The 9,392-nt window shown below is 40.4% G+C and overlaps 1 non-coding gene and 1 pseudogene across 1 annotated transcript; both read right to left on the bottom strand.

Moving 5' to 3' along the window:
* Positions 1-1,869: 1,869 nt before the first annotated feature.
* On the bottom strand, positions 1,870-2,030 carry LOC119036925 (U1 spliceosomal RNA). The gene has a single exon (XR_005080102.2). It is a non-coding gene; the product is annotated as a U1 spliceosomal RNA (small nuclear RNA).
* Positions 2,031-7,513: 5,483 nt separating this feature from the next.
* Positions 7,514-9,098, bottom strand: LOC119036902 (exocyst complex component 3-like; annotated as a pseudogene).
* Positions 9,099-9,392: the final 294 nt, after the last annotated feature.

Raw genomic sequence — 9,392 nt, 5'->3', positions numbered from 1 at the left:
TAGGATGATGTAAAAGTGACATGCATGATAAATTGCATGAGATATTCAACCATGTATTACAAAGTAGGCTTTATGTTAGATGGTTTTGCCCAACTGTAGGTTAACAGAAGTGTCCTGAGCACATTTAAGGAAGGTGAGGCTAAGCTATGATGATTAGATATATTAAATGTATTCTCAACTTAAGATATTTTCAACTTAGAATGGGTGTATCAGGTGTAACCCCACTGTCTGTTGAGGAGCATCTATATTCTAACGCTCAGTAATTTTAAGAAAATGCGTGTTGTTATTATACTATTGATTTTTGATATTGTACCATGTCTTGGAACTAGTCCTGTTATTAGAGCAGAGAAAGTAAGAATCCCAGAAGAACTTTCTGTAGCTTGCTTTTTTTTCTTTGAGGGAAACAATGTTACCAAGTACTGAAAAACAACTTGCCAAAATGTCTGCTGTTCCCGCCCCCCCCCCCCCCCGGTTCTTAATTAGAAAATTAGGAAACCCCGGCTGGGCTGCAGTGACTTGGAGAAGGAGGAGGAATATAAGGAAAGGCATTAAGTTTAATTATTATGACTGTAAGATTTATTGTATTTGGAGAAATAAAATACTAAATATGCAATCACAGGAAACGGAGGAGACATTTGTTAGTTGTTGGGTAGATGCTAGTCAAGTCGAGATATAATTATTGCCAAGTACGCATGTGAGTAATAATAATGATGGTGGTATTTAAAATCAGTACACAAAGAGACAAAATACAGAAATACTTAATTTACTCTCTTTTATCTTTCAGAAACACCCCAAACATAAAAAAAATTTGATATATTCTTCAGAAGGTGGGGGAAACCTTTTTTGGGGGGAAGTCATCCATAACTATTGAAATGAAAAAAAATGGAATTTAAAAACTTCATTGTTAACATGTTCACTGAAGCACATGTTACAGAAGTCTAACTTTCTTTTATTTAAGATTGTTTAATTTATTTTTATTTTTATTTTTAGAGAGAGGGGCAAGGAGAGAGAAAGAGAAGGAGAGAAACATCAATGTGTGGCTGCCTCTCACATGGCCCCCACTGGGGACTTGGCCCGCAACCCAGGCATGTGCCCTGATTGGGAATCAAACTGGCAACCCTTCAGTTTGCATGCTGGCACTCAATCCACTGAGCCACACCCACAAGGGCAAGAAGTCTAACTTTCTAAAAAAGAAATTAAATAAATACTGATAGCATACCATTTCCCTAGTAGTCATGATATGATATTGAAATGTGTCGTTAGGGTCTACTTCTATGCTAACCACTTAGCATCTCACGCATCAAGGGCAGTTATGCAAACAGTAACAATTCATATACTTGCAATGATAAATCTAATCCAGGCAGTGGGAGAGAAGATAAATGCAGATATTTATTTAGTTATCTGTGAATTATGGATCCATGTACTTAGTTCACTGACTTAATATCGTCATTCATTCGCTGGCATATGATGTACCATTGGAAAATAGAAAGCATTTCATTGGTATTTGATTAGAAAGTATTTATTAGCTTCTGCTCAGCTCTGCTTTTTCACCTCATTGTTTCTACATTTTCTGCTTGCCCTCTTATTCTCATTCTTTGGATTTCCTCAGTGGAGCACTTTATTTAACTCTTAAGTAGCTCCAGTTGTTTCAGTACACAGTTTAGTGGCTCAGGTTGATCAAGCATTGAGATCGTAAGAAATTGCTGATGATGAAAATAAAAGTTTCTAGGTGAGAAATATTCCTGAACAGACTTTGAGAAACATTAGATTCTAGTCGAACTGTAATTTCACATGGATTCTATGAGCACAGCTAAGACTGGATCTAATTCCTAAGGTGTCCTATATATATATCATTTTTTCCCCTCCCTAGGGAAGAGTGCAAATGCATCCCCCCACTACCACAAATTCTGCATTGAGTTTCCCACGTCTGGAGAAATCTCAGGGGTCAGCACGCCCAGAGTACAATGGATCAGCTTCATCCTGGGAAAACCACCTTCGTGGTCGTGGTATCTCCCCTGCCAGGTAGGTATAAAGTGCCCTATATTGATTCCACTGAATTCACAGCTAAATCTTTTACTTACTTTTTTCAATGAAATTTTGGCTATCTTTTATATTTTTCTCTTCTATACTTAAACAATTACTTTTTAAAACATAAACACAAGGCATTGAATTCATCTGTTGAGTTTGAGATCCAAACTTTTGCAGTGACGTTTAATCTTGGTTTCATTGTATTACTCCACTTTCCTACTTGGTGAAATATGCACATTTGATGAAAAAAATTTATATTTTAATTATTGCCAAAAATAATTATGCTATTTGTTAAGTATAAGAATACTAGGTACATATAAAGTATATCATTTAATTTTTATAATATGAGTAATGGAAGAAGGCAAAGCAGCCACTGCAAGTAAAAGACACCTTGGAAGCTGAAATTTGTTCATGAAAAAACAACAGAAATATCTACAAAGTATGAAAGGTCAGGGAAAAACAAGTTGGACTAAAGGAGAATTTGCATAATACCTTGCAAAGTCCTCAGAAGGAAACTATAGGACATAATTAAATAGTCAAGAAAGAAAGCTACCTAGAAAATCAATGGGACCACTTATTCAGAGTCAATTTTCGCTTCAACAATGAAAAGGAGTAGATAAATAGACTAACTAATATACTCTTTGTCAATACCTGTATTGGAAGATGTGAGGAACAGAATGTTACTACTAAAAATGTCCCTGAAAATGACTACTATATTAGACACTTTCTGTTATTATATTAGATACTTTTTAGACCTTAGCTACATCACACAATATTTATTTCTACAGCTATAGTGAACATGACCTATTCATCTGAAACATCACTCAATAATCATTCACGTACTAAGTTAAAAAATAATTTCTTAAATGCCTCTAGTTTAATTTTCTTTATCAATAGGGAAATGTTTGTCTAAGATTAAATGAAGTATTTGCTCAGAACCATCGGGAACAACAGGAGCATTTGCTGGCTTTTACTATGTAGGTCAAAGCATGTATTTGTTAGTTCGTTCCATAGGCTTTTATTTCATGTCCTCTATGCTAAGGACACTTGGTACCTCCCTCCATCATGGCACCGTCAGGTGCTGGTCACACTCTCCTCTGCAGCTGGAGCAGTGGGCTTCCTCATTCCCACCCGCTCAGCACGGACCCAGTGAACGTCTTCATTACCACAGTGGCACGCAGGGAGCGCCCTCTCAATGTATGTTGTAAATAGAAGGCTGAGTTGAACACTGATGACCACATGGCACAATCAGTATGCAAGTAATTGGGCAATGGCACTACTGGGTAAACCAAGCGTCTACTCTGAAACATCCAACTTATCACTACTGAGAAATTACATCATTGGAATTATAGCATTTGATCAATTTATACTTATTAAAATACATCAATGACTGGTAAGCTCTTTGGCCTAGAATGCAGTGTATGGAGGGAAAGATGTTTTTAAAATGTTATAGTAAAGTTTAGAGAAAAAGTTGAATATACTCCTACTGGAAATTGCTATTAGCTGTATTTTTGTATTTGGTGCTCTACAGTTAGAACGTAAGCCTCATGAAAATAAGGACTTTGTCGTGTTCATTGCTCTATTCCCTGTGGCCTGGGACAGGGAAGGTGCCCTCTGAATTTTTTTCCCGAGTGGCTGAAATGGAAATTAAAATTCTCTTTAGCAGGAATTAAAGCCAATCAAAACAACTTCTCCCACATATGTTCAACGATTTAGGAGTCGCAGGAAAGTGAGGAAGGGCAAGGTATTACAGCTGACGTGGGGGCATTAAAAGGCATTCTGCATTTTTGGCCGTTTGTTTTTATGAAGGAGAGAGATATTTGGAAGGCCAAGAGGATATTCTTCCTTCCACTACTAATTTCAGAATCGTTGGATACAAAATTGAGATCCAAGTCTGTGAGGTTCAAGAATATGAGCTGCATCTTGTTGCCATGACATCACCCCCTAAATTGAGGTCATGCTTATCAACAGACCTAAGCATTGTCACCCGCGCCTGGGAAGACAACATTCCTTTGTTGATCTGCTACCATCACTTACAGGAAGTAGAGCCTGAAATAGGAGTTTGCGTGCCTGTGACTTATTGAGAAAATACTATTCAGGGAAAACCTTAAGGAAGGAAGTGAAGCAGGAAACGGGGGAAAGGGAGGAAGGGGTGGAGGAAGAGCCCCAAAGTCTGTATGTAGTCTTAGATGAAGCCTGGCCTTGGTCTGATACATGGAGATAGCGGTGGTTGCTGTGGGGATTGGAGGTGTGTGGTGTGGGGTGTGGGAAGCTCTGGGATGTTAACTGCACAAAAGATAATGTGGTTGACCCTTTGGAGCCCAGAATCATTCAGTTATTCACTAGGAGCTGTGGCTGGGGAGGAGATGGGGAGGACCAGGCACCTCCTAGCATGGGAGGGCGATTTCTGGAGAAGGTTGCGGTTGTGAGTTCTTAATTGCCAACACGATGGGATTCTACCCTTGTTCCCAGGGTAGGGTTAAGGAGAGGTACTTTGAGTTGGTAATGGTGTTTTCAGATATGGGAACCAGAGGGTTTGCTGAAGCATGTTAAGAAAGTAGAAATTTTAGGAATTACAGCAGCAGATTCTGACTTTGCTTTTGTTTTGACACAGTTTGTTTTTCCTGTAAGACAATAAAGCTACAAATGACTTAACTGAATAGACATGAAATTTCTCTATTGATTTATATCAAAACTCATGGAACCTCATAGTTTATCACCTGTCGCTTTGCCTCTGATTACAGCTTCTGTGAGGTCACAGCTCATCATGTGCCCGAGGTTGGAGTGCTTGGAAGTGACAGTTCTGTGATAAGGGCTTATTCTAAATCAAAAGCAGGATCAAGTTCAATTTCTCTGACAAGGGGCTCTTGAAATGCTCTGAAGAACAATAGTTGCAGGAGTTGAGATTCTCTGGCCTTGTGGATTTTCCTCCAAGCAGGATCACTACATTTTCTGTAGTGATCCATAGAATTTCCATAACATTCTCTTTGTGGATTTTCCTGTGTTTGCTTGGCTGCATTAGCTGCAATCCGTGTATGACAGAGTCATCCACGATTAGCTGAGAAATGTGGTTCATTGGAATAAAGATTTGCCACATGCAAAATTCTGGTGGTATCAACAGTCAGTCAGTGGTTACTGTTACACATGGTTTATGACTTAAACTTCAGGTTTGTCTATTGTTTAATGCACCAAATTAAAAAATAGTTTTAATACGTAATAAGATTCGTTGGCCATCCTGTACCCTGCTTAAAGGCTGGAATTAATGGTGCTGTTAGGACACATAAATCCCAAATGGCATTAGTTTACATTTATTGCACAACAATTGAACACAAATTACATTTAAATATTTTTAAATGATTTAAATATGTAACCATATTTTGGAATATGTAGACATTAGGTTAAACAGTAATTTATAATCTTACTGTTAATATAATATTGTTGTTAATTTTCCTTCCCAAGTCTTTGGTTCCTCATATTTATGAGTAGAATTTGCACAGTTGTGTAACCTGCTTTGGCACTTGTATCATAAACATGGTCCATGTTACATATTACCTACAATCATCATTTCTTAAAAAATCACTTTTTTTCTGAGCAGAAACATCACACTTGTTCATTGGAGAACATGAGAAGGACTAAAAGGTTAATCCTAGCCCCTCTGATTACCCATTTCCCCATCCTCCCACTCCTGACCCCACGCTCCACAGGCCCCACTTCTCCTTGGGTGCAGCTGGCAAAGGGTTAAGCCGGACTCAGGGAGTTCTCATGCAGAAATCATTAGGACGGCTCTCCTCACCACCTCTGAAGATACACAGGGCCCGGCTCAAACAGCGCCCCCTTTTTATCACAAACTCATAAGCATGTAATTCTGTAACGTAACAACATCACACTCAAGCACACCATATGATGTTGTAGGTGGAATGTTCTAATTAAAAGTGCAAATTATTACACCCGTATTATTACCCTACCAACCACACTCAAGCAGGCTTTACTTCTGCCAGACCCTGTATATTTTCGCAGCTCTAACTTCAGCCTCCTTCTGCTGCTGACCTTACCTTGACCCCTGTCAGAACAGGCCAATTCTTTCTTGCCTGGTCTCTTTCTACCATGCCTCTTACATCAGGCATTAGGCCTTCTCATTGGTTAATGTCTTTTGTGTTGCCAGGTGAGTGGAGAATCTAATTGGCTCCACTCTTTTCACAGAGTCCAATATTCTTTTGGTCATGTCTTTCTGATCAGTACAAAATGTGAATTAATTTACTATCCATTTTAAAATAAAACGTGCAATGTGTAACCTAAGCATAATCACCTTGACTGCTACGTTTCTGTCTCTAAGAGGAGAAGAAATTACATAAGTTCTGTTGAAAATTCTGGATACACAGATTGAAACTGTCTTCCTTTTCTTATACTACAAGTAGCGATGAGGAAACTAGGATTTTAGATGATGAAACATGGCCTCCAGACAAATGGCCACGTGGCTTTTCTTTCCCTTTGGGAATTTGCCTGTATGTGTTATTTTTATGTTCATTTTTAACTGTGGGGTTTATTATTGAGATAGAATAAAATACAAGTTTGTGGTAAACAGTGGTATGCAACATGATGATTTGGTACTCATGCATATGGTGAAATGATTACCACAGTTTACCATAAACTTAGTTAATACTTAGTTAAACTTAGTTAACGCTTCCATCAGCTCACACAATTATTTGTGTGTGTGTGTGTGTGTGTTAGAGATATTTAAGATCTACTCTCTCAGCAGCCTTCAAGTGTGTAGTACAGAGTGTCATTAACTGTAGTCACCAGTACATAGTTCTGGTAGACACTAGACCCCAGAACTTACTCATCTTATTACTGGGGGTTTGTGCCTTTCGAAAAACCTCATTTTCTCCACCCCAAGCTCCTGGCTACCACCATTCTACTCTGTTTCCAGGAGATCTACTTTTTAGATTCCACGTGTAGGTGGTATCATACAGTATTTGTCATTCTTTGTCTGTCTTATTTCACTTGGCATAATGCCTTCAAAGTTTATCCATGTTAAATGGCAAGATCTCATCTTTTTTATGGCTGAATACTATTCCACTATATGTATATGTAAAGTGTGAGATATATATGTACGTAATTTTCTTTATTCATTTTGCCCATTGATGGACACTTAGGTTGTTTCCATGTATTGGCTATCTTGAATAATGCTGCAATCAATATGGGAATACAGATCTCTCTTCAAGACAGAAAATTCGTTTTCTTTGGAAATTTACCCAGAAGTGGGATTTCTAGATCATATGGTAGTTTCATTTTTAATTTTTTGGAGGAAACTCTATACTGTTTTCCATAGGAGTTATGCTAATTTACATTTTCACCAAGACGTCACAGGGGTCTCTTTTTCAGAAATGTCAAATAACCACCTTTTTGTCCTCCATATCTATCATATTTTGTCTTATAGTTTTCATCTTTGTCTCGTTTCAGTGCATTTTGGTGGTTCCACTGGTGTTTATTGGGTGTCTCTATTCAGTTGTGCAGTAGAAGCACCAAACCTTGGGCCTATGCCACACAGAGCGAGCAGTGTCACTGAAAAGCCACAGTGCCCCAACTGTGACTGAGGGTGAGGCAAGTGCATGCTCAGCTCCGTGCACCCGGAGTGCCCCCCTCCAGGCCCAGAAAGACCTCCCCAGCCTTGACTGCAGCCCTGCCTCAAGATGGCACGCAGAATCCCGTCCAGGCTTGGCGGGCTCGGGACACGCCGTCTTCCCCTTCATTCTTAATATACTTCCTCTTTAAACTGACTGTGGATTCTTTGAAGGTCTGACAGTTGTTGATGGTGGTGATCATGTTGAAAGTAGCAGGGAGGGCACCACTGGTTTCTCCTGTGCTCCTTTTCATACAACTGAGCTTCATCTCTGTGTCTACTTAAGGAAGGATTCGTTTGCTGAATACACAAAACTAGTACCTTTATTTTCAAATCTCCACTTACCTGAGCAGCTCCTTGAAGATTCTGGTCGAACATCTGGTCGTGCATCTATAAGATGATAGTCAGCAGTATCACTGGGTAGTACCCATCTTGGTAGGCTTCAGGTTCAGTCTCTCTTATCTGGTCTTTCTTGCCTGTCTAGAGCTTTCCACAGCCAGACAGTGCCATTTGAGATGAGAGTTGACCCATACATGTCCAGCAGCTCAGACTCCACATCTGGAGAAGGCCATGGCCCCAGGACACTGACATCCACTTCCAGGGCCAGCTCCACATTTTCCAGCATCTCTGTGCTGGGGTAGGTGTTTAAGACGCATGTCGACAGGCTCCCAGTCTCATTTGCTTCTAGGTCTTCCAGTGCAAGCTTCTGTGTGTGTGTGGTCAGAGCCTGGTGGTGCATGCCCAGGAGATTCCTGAAAATCTCATAATGGGGAGGAACACACAGAACCATCAGGTTTTTGGGCAACAGTGAGGTCATCTACGATGCGCTTCCTTATGATGTCTAGGTGGCAAATGAGCCACATCTTGTTGGACTTCCTGGTGTCCTTGTGCCCACCCTTGATTTTGGTATTTATGGTTCTGTCCAAGATGGTAAGCATCTTCTCCTTCCAGTTCTTGGCTCTCCCCAAGGAGCAAAGCCAGTTTGATTTTTTCAGTCAAGTATGTGCTTATTGATATTTTCTTCCCTTCCAATGATCCTGACAATTGATACTAGCAAGGTGGGGTCATGGCAGGCAGCAAGCCACCCCCTTTGCAGCACTATCCATAGCTGCTTGGCCGGCTCACCGGGGAGCCCCTGTGTGTTCCCAAAGCAGCTGCATTAGAGGGTCATGTCATGAGTGTCTCCACTGTCACTGTAGGAGAGTGCTCGAGGATCAGCCCATCCCGGGAGCACTCCAGGTCCATCAGCTGCAGGAGCGCCCCTTGCTCAGGTCCTGAATTTCCCTAAAATCTTGGGCACTGAGAAAACATTCATGGGGTTCTCTGTGGTGACAGCGAGCTGGCTGTGCTGCACCAGAGCACCCTTCATGCCCTCGTGGCTCTCAATAGTGCTGGTGGTCTGGCTCCAGTCCTTGCTGTCATCGGTCAGGGACCATGGAAGGTCCTCCATGTCGGTCTCGTGGTGGAAGTGGCTCAGGCCCCTGGTGCACCTCGTTTGCCCCTGGGTAGCTGCCTTCACTCTGGCTAAACTGATTAATTTCATATCTTGGATTAAATCTTCTGAGATTTTTCTACTTCTATAATGCTGCTGTTTTCTATGACATCCTAAATTTTTATTTTTCTTTGCCTTATTCAGCCATTACTTAACTTTGTTTTCCTAGTAATATCAGTAACAGGCTATGTAGTTTACTTCGTTAACTTTGCACAGTAAATATCCAGGCCTAATGCTGGATTTTGTTAATTT

This window comes from Artibeus jamaicensis, unplaced genomic scaffold, assembly GCF_021234435.1.
Source record: "Artibeus jamaicensis isolate MK-2021 breed Jamaican fruit bat unplaced genomic scaffold, CSHL_Jam_final scaffold_833, whole genome shotgun sequence".
NCBI lineage: Eukaryota > Metazoa > Chordata > Mammalia > Chiroptera > Phyllostomidae > Artibeus > Artibeus jamaicensis.
The sequence above is the reverse complement of the archived record's forward strand: the minus strand, read 5'-3'. Positions and strand labels throughout refer to the sequence as shown.